The 16,092-nt window shown below is 48.8% G+C and overlaps 1 long non-coding RNA gene across 1 annotated transcript in view; it reads left to right on the forward strand.

Moving 5' to 3' along the window:
* Window positions 1–15,319, forward strand: part of LOC137546681 (uncharacterized) — a 43,158-nt gene extending 27,839 nt beyond the window's left edge. Inside the window, exon 3 of the long non-coding RNA XR_011026319.1 lies at window positions 15,243–15,319. This is a non-coding gene — a long non-coding RNA (uncharacterized lncRNA). The remainder of the gene's footprint in view (window positions 1–15,242) is intronic.
* The last annotated feature ends 773 nt before the right edge of the window (window positions 15,320–16,092 follow it).

The following is a 16,092-nucleotide window of genomic DNA, read 5'->3' on the forward strand; positions in this document are numbered from 1 at the left end:
TTGCAGAGTCAGCACCACTATATGCTGTCCATGGTTTTTCTTCTACTATTTTTTGGGGGGTTTGCAACTGTTCATGGATGGTAGTTTGTGATCCGAGTGGTTTCCATTGTAATTGCTCAACTGCATTTGTACCATGCTGTCCAAACATTATTGTAGTCCAGTGTTTAATTTTATAATGTATACTGCCTTATGATGTTTAAAATATGGCACTATACGATTCCAAATCTTTCCAGGTCTTCTAACAAGCACTTCCTCCCCCCTGAAACGTTCTCCCACAGCCAGTCCATCATGCTCCGAGCCTGGAAACTTACATACTCTCAGAACATACCTGTTCCGACAAGCCTATCATTTGCTATAGGTAGCATTGTAGGTTACTGCCTCTGCCTCATTATTATTATTAATATTTATTATTTAGTATTTATATAGCGCCGACATATTACGCAGCGCTGTACAGTATATATATATATCTTGTCACTAACTGTCCCTCAAAGGAGCTCACAATCTAATCCCTACCATTGCCATATGTCTATATTATGTAGTGTAAGTACTGTAGTCTAGGGCCAATTTTTTTTAGGGGGAGCCAATTAACTTATCTGTATGTTTTGGGAATGTGGGAGGAAACCAGAGTGCCCGGAGGAAACCCACGCAGACACGGAGAGAACATACAAACTCTTTGCAGATAGTGCCCTGGCTGGGATTCGAACCAGGGACCCAGCGCTGCAAGGCGAGAGAGCTAACCACTACGCCACCGTGCTGCCTCATCCGCTAATCCCTGTGTCTCCTTCCCTAATGTCTCCAACCCACTAACCTCTAGAATGTAAGCTTGCAAGGATAGGGATCTCCTCCTTGTGTTTCGTATTCTGATGTAATTTATCATATGAACATCAACCAGTATTGGTAATGTCTCAAACCACACATTAACTATGTATATATTTGTCTTGCTGGATGTCCTGAATGTACGTTTGAATGTCTCCCTACTATATATTTTGTACAATGTACAGCAGTACTGTGGAAGATAATGGCGCTTATATAAATTAAAAAATAATGATAATGTTAATTTTTCTTATGTACCTTACGGTATGTATGTTGCTGTTGAGCAGTGCACTGTGAGACTCTGGCGTTGTCAAGGCACTAATGCCTTGTGCCTTATTTTCTTACAGTGTTGTGCAGAGCTGGTTTCATATACTGTATATAATTGTCACGATTTTGCGAACGCCATTGTGGCAAGCGCATGTAAATGCACCCAAACTGTGATCTGGAAAGCCCCTTTAATTCATATGCCTGGCTTTTAGAAACTCAGTGCTCTTCCATCTCACCACCCCTGCCCTGGGGGATGTGAGGGAGTGTTTGTTTGTGTTTGTGTTGTACTTACTGAAAGAAGCCATTCACCCTAAAACCAGACCATCCACACAGGAAAAAGGTTATCTAAAAGGGGGGCAATAAAGATTCTCCAGGAAGTTTCTCCCATCCTAGTTTTAAAGATAAGGAGAGGAACAGATCCCCTCATAAACTCATTAGGACCCATTCACATTCCTGCCTGTCCTGAGAATACCCAGAGACATGTCCCTGGCTTAATGAGCTTTTGATATCTCATTTCATAGTAGTTCATAATTCGATGGATATTGTGGAACCGTTTGGGCCCAGCGGTCCACAACTCACAGTGCGCCATGCAACCAGCGCAGCACACCTTCTGAGACGTTAATCGATCACCTAGTCATCTCCCATCCTGAGATATCGATTACATAGGCAGGGAAGGTGGCACTCCAAGCGAGTTTGATATCGATTGGTTCAGCGCATGCTGACGGAATGTAAAATGTTGGGTTTTATATGATATGTCAGATATCCGCTGAGTTATGGCATACTTGGAGAAACTGCCAATTCTGTCCCTCAGACAATAGGGGCGGACTTCAGCAGCCTGAGGTCAGATTGTTAAGGGTGGAGCAACCTCTCTTGTTATCATCCACACCCTCTGGCAGAGAAAGGGTTAAAACTGACTGACACTCAGCCTGGAGAGAGAGACCCCAGCCATCCTGTACCATCACGGATTTGGGCTGGATGATGAAAGGATTAATACCCATTCCACAGAACTTTCCAGAATTGTATTACATATCTTCTGTGGGACTTACCGCAAAGGACACGGTAACTTGACAAACTGCTCAGACTGTAATCAGCTATTATTTTCATATTGAACCCTTATTATTTCTGTATCAATTTGTTTCTATTGCTATATTTTGTTCTGCATTATTTCTTTAAATAAACGATTAAAAAATTGTTCGTCTAAAAGTGCTGTTCTGAAACAAATCTCCGCCAAAAGAATTCACATCTTCAAAGAGAGACATGTTACCATAACTGTTTTGATAATAAATATTGATAGTTTTGCTATCTCTAGAAAGGTTGTCAAATTAACCCTTTTTCCTACAGGATTTAGCTAGAGTTAGAATTAGCGCATTCGCACGCTTTTATTGCGGATTGGTGGCAGCGACCTGGCCTCTATATGAGAGCAGAGATTGTATCGATTGTATATACAATCGAAATTGGACTGTGTGTGGACTCACCAACCAATCCAAAAGGTTACTTTGCCTGCAGTTCTGACTGTCTTCAGGATTCCCTCAGGGTCTGAGGCTTTATGGTAAACTGCAGCAAAGGGATCAAGAATTGGTGGGTTACTGCGCTTACGTCACAATAATAGCATACATTTGAAATCGGCGCCGGTAGACTTCGGCGCAGGATACAGACGGTATATGGCTGATCCTGCTTCTGCACAAGTCCAGGCCGTGTTAATTACTATTCCCCCTCCAGGCCGCCATGGATAGTAGGGAATGATATAATTTGGCTTCCAGCTATTGCTGGAGGCCAAATTATTGTTTTTTAAAAGCAACTTCGGCTCCGTCTTCTGACAGCACCGACGTTACTCACCAAGCATCGCTATAGCTGTCATTTCTATTACAGTCTATGGTGGTGCCGGCTGCTCCCAAATCTACCTACTCTGAAAAGCACTGCTCCATATATAATATGTGTAATAGTCACATATGGGCGGCATGAGTAGATGATTAAACATGTTTTTTCTTGCACTTATGCTTCCCCATAGTATATAACTTGCCTTCCTGCAGGCGGTGTGGGATAAGCAATTTTGCTGATTCCTATTGCTTGTTAGCAGCCACGGGCGCCCGCACGTCGGGCAAATTGGGGCATCTGCCTTGCCCTGGACACCCGCTGCCCCGCCTGGCCGCCGTCCATGCGCCTGCTCTAACTGGTCGGGTCGCCGGCTGAATCTGAGGTCTGACGACTGAATGGTGAGGGGGGCACCTGTCACTTCCTAACCTGGAGGGGTCCCTGTCACTTCCTAACCTGGGGGGCACCTGTCACCAGTGGTGCTCAGCAGAGCTCGAATATTCGAGTAGCTCGAATATTCGAGCTCTTTCTCAGCTATTCGAGCTCGGTATTCGAGCTCCGAATAGCTAGAGCTATTCGAATGGGGTATTCGAGTACACTCGAATAGCCCATTCACTATTCGAGCTATTCGAGCAAAACGGCGCTATTCGAGCTCGGTACCGAGCTCGAATAGCGTCATAGCCCAGATTGATGTCCTTAGAGCCAATCAGAGGGCTCCCAGGCCCTCTGACGGCAGCCAATCACAGAGGGGGACCCTGGCCAGCCCCTACCCTATAAATAGCGGCCGCCATGTTAGGTTTCTCCGTGCTTGCCTGAGACTTGCATAGAGAGAGAGTTGCTCCTTTGTGCTTTGGCTTAGCAAGAGCTCTATTGTGTTCATTTACCTAGCGTTTTTGCTCACATACACCTCCTATATACACCTATATTGTTGTTAGTTAGATAGACATTGTATTTTAGTTAGTAGCTTTTGTGTTACATAGACAGAGACACAGCTGCTGCAGGCTTACACAGCTTTAGGCCTCAGGGCCTGCCTGTGTGGGCAGCTGTTCTCTCCTGTCCTCTGTTAGTATATTTCTCTCATCTATACCAGTATTTCTGCTGCTGTCCTTTACTACTGATTGATTCTGTATTTAGTATTGTAGTTAGGCTAGGACACTCACTGTCACTGTTCATAGGCTAAGGCTAAGGCTACTAGCTCCTGCGTGTGTGCACTCACAGTCTTGTACACACACACTCTATTTCCTTCTGATTACTGATTGATTATTGTAATTAGTTAGTTACTTACTGTTACTACTTGTTACTCTTACTGTACTAGGAGTCTAGGACACTCAGTCACTGTTCATCGGCTACTAGCTCCTGCGTGTGTGCACTCACTGTCTGAGTACACACTACACACACTCTATTTCCTTCTGATTACTGATTGATTATTGTAATTAGTTAGTTACTTACTGTTACTACTTGTTACTCTTACTGTACTAGGAGTCTAGGACACTCAGTCACTGTTCATAGGCTACTAGTTCCTGCGTGTGTGCACTCACTGTCTGTGTACACACAACACACACTCTATTTCCTTCTGATTACTGATAGATTATTGTAACTGCTAGTTGTACTTCCTGACTGTTACTACTTACTTACTGTACTAGGGACACTCACTCAGTCACCTCACCCACCAACCCACTCCATTAAAGTACCCCACTTTTCACCCGCCCTTTTAAAAAACTTTTGTCTATACGCCCAAAACATCGAAGATGTCTGGAAGTGGCAGCCAGCGCGGTTTGGGCAAGGGGAAGGGCAGCAAGGGAATCAGGAGGAGAGGGAGCAGCATTGTGGCAGGCCGCGGCCGCGCCACCATGCACAGTTCCGCAGCAGCAGCAGCAGCGTCAGTGGCTAACATTCCTCCCATAGCCACTGGCCGTGGACGCCTTGGGCGCCGCCCAGCAGGAGCATCTGCAACTCACGCTGCAGAGACACAGCAGCAGCAGCGTGTAGCACCTGCTCCGATTTTCCTCCAGCCGGGTCGGAAACGTCCCATTGAGGAAAAGGATGCAGACACTGTGGTGCAACTCATGACGGAGGATGAGCAGCCCGCCATCAGCTCTGCATCCGAGGCCTCCACCCTCACCACCACCACCACCACCCCTGTTCGCAGCAGCCGCCCAGCAGGGCCTGGGGGGGAGGAGGAGGCCAGTTCACCGTCACAAGTTGGCGACTTGTCACTCAGCAGTATTTTTACCCCAGGCACCATCAGGGTATTGTCTGCTGTTGTTGGCGATTTTGAGGAGGAGATGCTGATGGGCACTTTGGGGGATGAGGGATTGGACAGCAAGACTGTGGCGACAGTCAAGCAGCCCATCCATGCATCAGGAGAGGAGTTTGGGGGGTCATCATCCCAGCAGGACATGTTTCAGGAGGGGGAGGATGATGGTGATGACACGGTGACAGACAGAGACTGGGTGCCACCACCTCCAGGGGATGTCGTCCTCAGCAGCTCTGAGGAGGAGGAGGAGGATGCGCTTGTGGGCCTTGCAAGGAGGCGCATCATTGCAAGCATTGGCAGCAGTAGGCAGGTCCCACAGCCTGCTGGTGTCTCAGGCTCAGCAGCAGCAGCAGCAGCATCTGCCAGTACCACCACCAGCCGCACCCAAGCCCCCCCCCCCCCAACCACCACAGGGAGACAGGCAGCAGCGCTTCCATGCCGTAGGGGGATGTTTTTGTCACCAATCTGGCGCTTTTTCACCATGCCCACTGTGGACAGCAAGTACGCCACTTGCAACCACTGTCAGCGGAAGTTGAGCAGAGGTGCAGACCCCTTAAAGTTCAGCACCAGCTCGCTCATCAACCACCTTGCTGCAAAACATTTCCACCAGCATGAGGAGTTCCAGAGGCTGAAGGAATCTGGTGCTGGCAGTGGCACCACACCCATCACTGCACAGCCTTCAGCAGCAGCAGCAGCAACAGCAGCCACCCGCCCTCCTGCTCCTCCAGCAGCACCAGCAGGAGTGCGGAAACGCACTGCTCCTCCCCCCTCTGCAACTCCTGCCACCGACACTGAGGCCTGTTCTGGCAGCCAGTCCTCAGTGGCCTCCTCTGCTGTGTCTGCTGATTCCCGTGCCAGCAAAAAGCGACGCCAGAGCCTTTTGAGCGAGTCCTTCCAGGGGGTGGTTAGGGCTCTGCCTCCCAGCAGCCGTCGCGTGCGGCAGCTGAACGGCTTGCTGGCACGGGCCATGTGCTCCCAACTCCTGCCGTACACGCTCGTGCAGGAGGGGAGCGACATTCGTGCGCTGCTTGCTTGCGCAGCCCCAGACTGGCAGCTCCCCAGCAGACACTTTTTCTCCCGCAAGGCCATTCCTGCACTGCACCGCTTTGTGATGGCCAATGTGGAGAGAGGGCTGGAGCACGCGGTTGGTGAAAGGGTCCACGTCACCATGGACTCCTGGAGCAGCCGCTTCGGGACAGGCCGCTACCTGTCCTTCACTGTCCACTGGGTCAGCTTGGTGGAAGGGGGTGAGGATGGGAGAGCAGCAGCGGGCACAGCAGCAGCAGCAACAACACAGTGGGTGGTGCCACCCCGCAGGGTCAGGGGAACTGCAGCAGGTTCCTCCGATCCTCTGCCATCCTCCGGCACACCTGGCCAAACCCCCCGCCTCAGCAGCAGCGTGAAGGCCCGCCACTGCCAAGCGCTGCTGCACTTGGTCAGCCTTGGGAAGACCAAGCTGACGGCAACCCATGTGTTGGCCAAACTCCAGGAGCAGGAGAGGATTTGGCTGACCCCCAGAGGCCTCAGAGTCGGAGAGGTGGTGGCCGACAATGGGGCCAATCTGGTTGCCGCAATAGACAGGGGAAACCTGACCCACATCCCCTGTCTTGCCCACGTGCTGAACCTGGTGGTGCAGAAGTTCCTGCGCACTTACCAGGGGATGGGCGAACTGCTGGAAACGGCAAGGAACGTTGTGCGTCACTTCCGGCGCTCGGCTGCAGCCTGTGCGAGCCTGGAAGACGTGCAAAAGGAGCTGGATCTGCCACGCCATCGGCTGATCATTGACGTTCCGACTCGCTGGAACTCCACCCTGGCGATGTTGGAGCGTCTGGTTGAACAGAAGCACGCTGTCAACCAGTACCTTGCCCTGGCCACTGTTTCCGCCGCTCAGAGAAGGGACAAGACCAGCAACATCCCGTCCATCGTCCCCGATGATGACTGGAGGCACATGCAGCAGGTGTGCTTAGTGCTGGCTCCCTTTCTGCAGGCCACTAACATGGTGAGCAGGGACCATGCTATGGTCTGCGAGTGGGTGCCCCTGGTTTGTCTGCTGAACAGGGCCCTCGATGCTTTGCTGGAACAGGGAGCGGCAGCCTTGGACCAGCAGGAGCGGCAAGCAGCTGCACAGTCCACCTCTGAGGGGGAGGAGGAGGAGGACTTGGTGGAGGTCCCTGACCTTGCTGCTGATGAGGGGGAGCAGCACAGTGCAGCTGAGTTGGTGCGGGGGTGGAGAGAGGATGAGGCTGACGAGGCAGAGGAGGAGGATGAGGACAGCAGCACTGCCGTCGATGTGCCAGCAGACGTGGCCCGCCTCTTCCCAATGGCAGCGCACATGCTGACGTGCCTGCGCAGGGACCCCAGGGTGATCCAGATGAAGCAGAGGGAGGACATCTGGATCAGCATGATGTTGGACCCACGCCTCAAGGGGAAGTTGAGCCAGTTCCTGCCGCCTGCAGGAGAAGACCCAGCGCAACAAATAAGGAGCTTGCAGCAGGCCCTTGTTGAGCGCTTGGAGGAAGCCTTCCCCCAGCCTTCCACCCCCACTGTCCAGCAGCCAGCACAGAGGCAGCAGCAGGTGCCTGCATCCAGCAGCAGCAAGCGCCCCACAGACCTGCTGTCTCTCAGCCACGAGCTCTACAGGACTGTAGAGGCTCCGGCAGCAGTGACTAGAGAGGAGGTGCATGCAGCAGCATCCTCCTCCGGTCACAGCCAGCGCCTGACCCGCATGGTGGCTGACTACATGGGGTCCTACAGCGGGCTTGACAGCGATGCCCCTGTTGATCCCATGGAGTATTGGGTCAAGCGCCTGGAGATCTGGAGCGAGCTGGCGCAGTACGCCCTGGAAGTGCTGTCCTGCCCCCCTTCCAGCGTGCTGTCCGAGCGCTGCTTTAGTGCAGCTGGTGGCGTGGTCACCGAGAAACGCTCACGTCTGTCTCACAAGTCTGTGGACAGACTGACGTTTCTCAAGATGAACCAGGCGTGGGTGGAAGGCGAGTTCCTGGCCCCTGTTGTCGGCGAGAGGGGGACATGAACTGGCTAAGAACCATCGTTAATGTGCCTTACCACCCTTTACCACCTCCTGGCTCCTGCTCACTAAGCCAGCCTGGTTCACTTTGACTATTACGTCGCCTGCAGCCACACATTTTACACCTACAGTGGGCTGCTGTGTGCTGCTGCTGCTGTCTGTCTGTGTTTCCTACTGCCAGGGTACACAGATTTACCTTCTGCTGCCACTCTGCCACCAGCTATTACGTCAAACAATAGCTATATATCTGTGTAATTTCTTTTACAAACAAAACCAAAAAACCATTAAAAAAAAAAAAAGGTTTAATTTTTCTGAGGTGCCCGGGTTGAAAACTGTGTTGTCCCAGTTGTGTATTGGACACAATGTGGGCTGCACGACCGCTGTCTGGGACCTCCTGTTGTGTTTATTTACGGCCTGGTATCACCGCTAGGTACCAGGGCTATTATGTCACGCTGCCTACCTGCTGCCACACTCACACTACTCCTCCATTCCTCCTGCTGCTGCTGCTGTCTGTCTGTCTGTGTTTCCCACTGCCAGGGTACACAGAATTAACTTCTGCTGCCACACTGCCACCAGCTATTACGTCAAACAATAGCTGCTCACAATACTCCTCCATTCCTCCTGCTGCTGCTGCTGTCTGTCTGTGTTTCCCACTGCCAGGGTACACAGATTTACCTTCTGCTGCCACTCTGCCACCAGCTATTACGTCAAACAATAGCTATATATCTGTGTAATTTCTTTTACAAACAAAACCAAAAAACCATTAAAAAAAAAAAAAGGTTTAATTTTTCTGAGGTGCCCGGGTTGAAAACTGTGTTGTCCCAGTTGTGTATTGGACACAATGTGGGCTGCACGACCGCTGTCTGGGACCTCCTGTTGTGTTTATTTACGGCCTGGTATCACCGCTAGGTACCAGGGCTATTATGTCACGCTGCCTACCTGCTGCCACACTCACACTACTCCTCCATTCCTCCTGCTGCTGCTGCTGTCTGTCTGTGTTTCCCACTGCCAGGGTACACAGAATTACCTTCTGCTGCCACACTGCCACCAGCTATTACGTCAAACAATAGCTGCTCACATAATTACTCCTCCATTCCTCCTCCTGCTGCTGCTGCTGTCTGTCTGTGTTTCCCACCGCCAGGGTACACAGATTTACCTTCTGCTGCCACTCTGCCACCAGCTATTACGTCAAAAAATAGCTATATATCTGTGTAATTGGTTGTAAAACCAAAACTACAAACCCATTACAAAAAAAGGTTTAATTTTTCTGAGGTGCCCGGGTTGAAAACTGTGTTGTCCCAGTTGTGTATTGGACACAATGTGGGCTGCACGACCGCTGTCTGGGACCTCCTGTTGTGTTTATTTACAGCCCTGGTATCACCGCTAGGTACCAGGGCTATTATGTCACGCTGCCTGCCTCATTGACTGCATGCTGCCACACACTCATCCTCCTCCTCCTGCTGCTGAATTTACCTCCTGCTGTCTGTGTGTTTCCACTGCCAGGGAGCACATACAATGGCGCTTCCAACATGCGTGCGCCACCAGCTATTTGTTGTTACGCTCAAAAATAGCTGCATTTCTTTAAAAAAAAAAAAATGAAAAGAGAAATAAGTGAAGAAGAAGACGATATAGAAGAAGATGAAGAAGAAGAAGATGAAGAAGAAGAAGATGAAGAAGAAGAAGATGAAGAAGAAGAAGATGAAGAAGAAGAAGATGAAGAAGAAGAAGAAGAAGAAGATGAAGAAGAAGAAGAAGAAGAAGAAGAAGAAGAAGAAGAAGAAGAAGAAGATGAAGAAGATGAAGATGAAGAAGATGAAGAAGAAGAAGAAGATGAAGAAGATGAAGATGAAGAAGATGAAGAAGATGAAGAAGAAGATGAAGAAGATGAAGAAGAAGAAGATGAAGAAGATGAAGATGAAGAAGATGAAGAAGATGAAGAAGAAGATGAAGAAGATGAAGATGAAGAAGATGAAGAAGATGAAGAAGAAGATGATGAAGAAGAAGAAGAAGAAGAAGAAGAAGAAGAAGAAGAAGAAGATAAAGAAGATGAAGAAGATGAAGATGAAGAAGATGAAGAAGAAGAAGAAGATGAAGAAGATGAAGATGAAGAAGATGAAGAAGAAGATGAAGAAGATGAAGAAGATGAAGAAGAAGAAGATGAAGAAGATGAAGATGAAGAAGATGAAGAAGAAGATGAAGAAGATGAAGATGAAGAAGATGAAGAAGAAGATGAAGAAGAAGAAGAAGAAGAAGAAGAAGAAGACAATATAGAAGAAGAAGAAGAAGATATAGAAGAAGAAGAAGAAGATATAGAAGATAAAGAAGAAGAAGAAGAAGAAGTATATACAGTACTGAACAAAATTCTGGACACAACTTCTCTTTTCACCTTTTTTTTTTTAAAGGAACATCCCCACATAATCACTTGCTGTTGTTACTTGGAAAAAAATATGTTTCTTGCATCATTCACCCTCAAAACAAGTGTTGGGAAGCTATTTAAGGCCAATTCGAATAGTCAGCTCGAATAATGAGCTCGAATACCGGCTCGAATAGTGAGCTCGAAGTCCGAGGTCGAATCGAATAGTAAAATTTATTCGACTCGAATATTCGACTGACCTCGAATAATTTACTATTCGAATTCGACCAAACTCGAATTTTAAAAAGGGGTATTTGAGCACCACTGCCTGTCACTACATAATCTGTGGGTCCCTGTCACTTCCTAACCTGGGGGGGCACCTGTCGCTACCTAATCTGCGGGTCCCTGTCACTACCTAACCTCAGGGGGCACCTGTCACTACCTAATCTGGGGGCCCCTGTCACTACCTAACCTGGGGGGGCACCTGTGACTATCTAATATGGGGGTCCCTGTCACTTCCTAACCTGGGGGGCACCTGTTGCTACCTAATCTTGGGGTCCCTGTCACTACCTAACCTGGGGGGGCACCTGTCACTATCTAACCTGGGGGTCCCTGTCACTACCTAACCTGGGGGGCACCTGTTGCTACCTAATCTGGGGGTCCCTGTCACTACCTAACCTGGGGGGCTCCTGTCACTACCTAACCTGGGGGGCAACTGTCACTACCTAACTGGGGGTCCTTGTCACTTCCTAACCTGGGGGGCACCTGTCACTACCTAACCTGGGGGTCCCTGTCACTACCTAACCTGGGGGTCCCTGTCTCTTCCTAACCTGGGGGTCCCTGTCACTCACTACCTAACCTGGGGGTCCCTGTCACTTCCTAACCTGGGGGCACCTGTCACTACTTAACCTGGGGGTCCCTGTCACTTCCTAACCTGGGGTCCCTGTCACTCACTACCTAACCTGGGGGTCCCTGTCACTTCCTAACCTGGGGGTCCCTGTCACTCACTACCTAACCTGGGGGTCCTTGTCACTTCCTAACCTGGGGGTCCCTGTCACTACCTAAGCTGGGGGTCCCTGTCACTTCCTAACCTGGGGGGGGGCACCTGTCACTACCTAACCTGGGGGGCTCTTGTCACTACCTAACCTGGGGGTCCCTGTCACTACCTAACCTGGGTGTCCCTGTCACTACCTAACCTGGGGGGTGCCTGTCACTACCTAACCTGGCAAGGCCTTTCAGCCCACACATCATCCCCAATCCAGTCCAAAACAGTATTGCCAGGCACAGCAGCCAGTAGAGGAGAATTCAGAAGCCAGGTGAGAGGTGTCTACCATACTAAGGGGGCATTCTGCCTATTTATGTGAAATGCTGTCTATTTATTTGCCTCATGACTGCTGAATTTGTCTTGTTGGGGGCCTCATGATTGCTGAATTTGTCTTGTTGGGGGCCGCATGATTTGTTGGGGGCCTCATGATTGCTGACTTTGTCTTGTTGGGGGCCTCATGATTGCTGACTTTGTCTTGTTGGGGGTCTCATGATGCTGAATTTGTCTTGGTGGGGGCCTCATGATTGCTAAATTTGTCTTGTTGGGGGCCTCATGATTGCTGAATTTGTCTTGTTGGGGGCCTCATGATTGCTAAATTTGTCTTGTTGGGGGCCTCATGATTGCTGAATTTGTCTTGTTGGGGGCCTCATGATTGCTGAATTTGTCTTGTTGGGGGGCCTCATGATTGCTGAATTTGTCTTGATGGGGGCCTCATGATTGCTGAATTTGTCTTGTTGGGGGTCACATGATTGCTAACAGCCAGACTATGGGAAAAGCTGAATCATCATGATATAAGAAAATAGCATTAAACCTACTTTTTTTTACCTTTTTAAAACAGAAAATAAAACTGGGAGGTTCTAAAAAAAAAATTACTACATTTTTCAGGAGTAGGATGGATGAAATTGTTTATCTTCACAGTTTATTTTCAACTTGGATTTTCCATAATGTTCATGTATGAGTTAAAACGTTTGTATTTAGATTAAATTGCTGTTGCCACTTTGCGATAGATAAGTGACTTTTGGGTTGCAGTTTGGGTTCTCTGCCTCCAAAAGGTTCGCCACCACTGTCATAATCTAATGGCCCACCATTGTTAAGTTCATGTAAATGTGTCTTCACCCGTGACCACACCCACATTCTGGTCCATGGCCACACCTACTTTTCGGCGCGGCACACAACTTCACCCTCACATTTTTGGCGCGTGCCTTTCCTAGAATCATCGTCTTCAACACCCCCCCCCCCCCCCCCTGGAAAACTTTCTGCCAACGCCCATGTTAGCAGCATATACTATAGGTTATGCACGGCATATTTTGTTATGTTTTCAATGCCCTTAAAAGGTGTCTCAGAATGGTAAATGCCATGTGGGCCACATTCCCCACTTCATCACCTCCAAGCAGGCCCTCAAAACACACCTGTTTATGTTGGCCTACCCAACCCACAGTGCTCAGACACCTCCAACTTTGAGTATTATTTTGCTTTTAATGCCTCTGGGTACATTACTCATTTTCTATATTAATCTTGTGATGCACTAATTTTTTTTTTCTAAATGATTTAAAATCATTTTTAAAGGGCCGACTACCTGTACCGAGTATATCCCAGAACTAAATCTGCACTTCTGAAGAGATGTTACTATATAGAAGTTGCATTGTCTATAAAATGTTGTTGCTCTGAAATTACTTTTCATTGCAAGCTTAGAATAGCACTGAGCAGGTCCTATCCTTGATTCTAATAGGTGGTAGCAGTTTACCGTTGCCTATAGCGATTGTATGTGTATATGCACCCCTCGTGATCTGTCTGCTTAACCGAATCTCAGCTGGCTGGTATATAGATCGTGGCACCAGATGTTGGGTGGTCTATGTCCAATCAGATTGAGGATTGAAGCATGCTGACGGGGGCCATGAGTGATCGTGTATTCATGTATTCCTGTGTTCTGTTTTGTTGTCTGTAACCTTATATATTGTCCGGCGCTGTGTAATAAGTTGGTGCTCTATAAATGAAATAAATAACAGTAATAATAATGTGGATTAGTATTGCTCAGGGGGTGGAAGCTCATGTTATTTAGCTCCTCCTTCCTGGACAATACCACTCTGCATAGGGTAAGGGGTTAAAGGGCACCTAAACTGGCAATACATCTATAAACTACACATGTGAGTGTGTCTAGTATGTGGTGCTTATACATACTTGTTCATCGGTTTGGATGGGGTATCCTCATTCAAGGCTCTGACTGGAGCCAGTCACCCAGAGTGGTGCATGCTCTGTCCAATCATGCTCCCTTTAATTTTCGTACTCCCGACCGGCTGTGCACACTAGCTACAGCTTGGAGTGTTCCGGACATGCATACTTGAGAAGTGCCACTCATGCTGGAGCATTAAATTACAGAGAACGTGCAGTGGATAGAGAATGTGCTACTCAGGGTCAAGCAGTGGGGTGTCCAGTGCAGTGGAGGCAATGCCATCTAAACTGAACAGGTATATATAAGTAGCCCATAGTTAGTTCAGGTGCATTGGTGAAAGAGTGGGGATCACAGAGTTCACAGCCCCACCCCAATGTGCTTAGCCCCACCCGAATGTGCTTAGCCCCACCCCACCATACTAAGCTCTGCCCCTGACCAACGAAGAAAGGAGGTTGAGTGAGAAATTTTATATGTAAGTTGGTTCTCCCTCACTCATCTATTTGTTTAAGTACCCTTAACAAATCAGACCCAGCACCCTCACTCGCCTTCAGCCTCTCACTTTCTGACCCCTTCTCAGACCCTTTCTGACACCCATTACCCTCAGCAGCCTCTTATCCTCTCCCCTCCAGACCCTCAATAAACCCCTTTCAAACCCTAGCACCCTCACTAGCCCTCAGTCTCTCCCTTCCAGACCCCCTACCAGACCCTTTCTGACACCCAGCACCCTCACTAGCCTTTAGTCTCTTACTTCCAGACCACTTATAAGCCCCTTTCTTGCCCCCATCACCCTCACTAGCCCTCCGTCTCTCCCTTCCAGACCCTCTATAAACCCCTTTCTAGGCCCCAGCACCCTCACTAGCCTTCAGTCTCTCTCTTCCAAAAAAAAACCTTTCTAACACCTAGCACAGCACCTTCACTAGCCCTCTGTCTTTCCCTTCCAGACCCCCTATAAGCCCCTTCCTAACCCCCAGCACCCTTGCTAGCCCTCAGTCTCTCCCCCTCCAGGCTCAATATCAAACCCCTTTCTAACCCCCAGCACCCTCACTAGCACTCAAGTCTCCCTATTACAGACCCCCTATAAGCCCCTTTCTAACCCCCAGCACCCTCGCTAGCCCTCAGTCTCTCCCCTTCCAGAAACCCTATAAACCCCTTTCAAACCCCCAGCACCAAGCAAATGCCCAGGCCACAATAATAATAGTCTGTGGGCAGCACCTAGTAATGCATGCTATGTGCATTCCAGTGCATGGATCATGCAGATAAGCCCCATGAATCGGCTGGTTTCCTTTCCCTCTACGTCACTTCAGTGGTTTAACAATGCAGTAAAATGTATGGAAACATGTGGAAATGCATAGAAACGTGATGAAATGCACAAAAACACACTGGCAAACAATGCGTTTTTACATGCATTTAATGAATTTCTGCATTTACTAGTGTGAATGAGCCATTAACTCATCTGGAACCACTGGTTTATAGCACACCTGTAACCTATTCATTTTACAGAGCAATCTAATTCCAATTGCAGACAACTGTTTCTGGCTGATTTGTGCTGCATCAGTAGGAGGTTTGGAATACACAGATTTTTGTTCCATGTGCAAGGTATGCAGTGTTTATCAACATTAATATAGCATGAACACCTTTATTGATAACTGTGTTGCCCATGAAGCCCCTACTGCGAGTAACATCATCTCAACTACCCCTTGACGTGTGTGTGTTTGTGTCATAAGCCCCTTCCTAACCCCCAGCACCCTTGCTAGCCCTCAGTCTCTCCCCCTCCAGACTCAATATCAAACCCCTTTCTAACCCCCAGCACCCTCACTAGCACTCAAGTCTCCCTATTACAGACCCCCTATAAGCCCCTTTCTAACCCCCAGCACCCTCGCTAGCCCTCAGTCTCTCCCCTTCCAGAAACCCTATAAACTCCTTTCAAACCCCCAGCACCTTCACTAGCCCATTCCGGGCCACCTATAAGCCCCTTTCTAACCTCCAGCACCCTCACTAGCCCTCAGTTTCTCTATTCCCTATAAGCCGCTTTCTATCACCCTGCACCCTCAGATGCCCTTAGTCTTTCCCTTCCAGACTCTCTAACTACCAGTGCCCTCAATATGGAGATGAGAAGAGAGTTAGCAAATGTTGAGCACCCTTTTCACATCCTATCCATATCTTAGCTGCGGCTGCCGATTTGGGGGAAAAATTGGATCACTGAGAGAAGAAAAGGCGGATATAATCAGAAGAGGGTAAGTGATGTAGTAATTTGCTTGGTTAGTTTCTTGGTCAGGTGTCCTTTAAGTTATGGAGAACAAGAACAACCAGGTTTTTTTGTAGTGGGCCTAATGAAACCAAAAAGTCTGCA

The sequence above is a fragment of the Hyperolius riggenbachi genome, chromosome 2 (genome assembly GCF_040937935.1).
Source record: "Hyperolius riggenbachi isolate aHypRig1 chromosome 2, aHypRig1.pri, whole genome shotgun sequence".
Taxonomy (NCBI): domain Eukaryota; kingdom Metazoa; phylum Chordata; class Amphibia; order Anura; family Hyperoliidae; genus Hyperolius; species Hyperolius riggenbachi.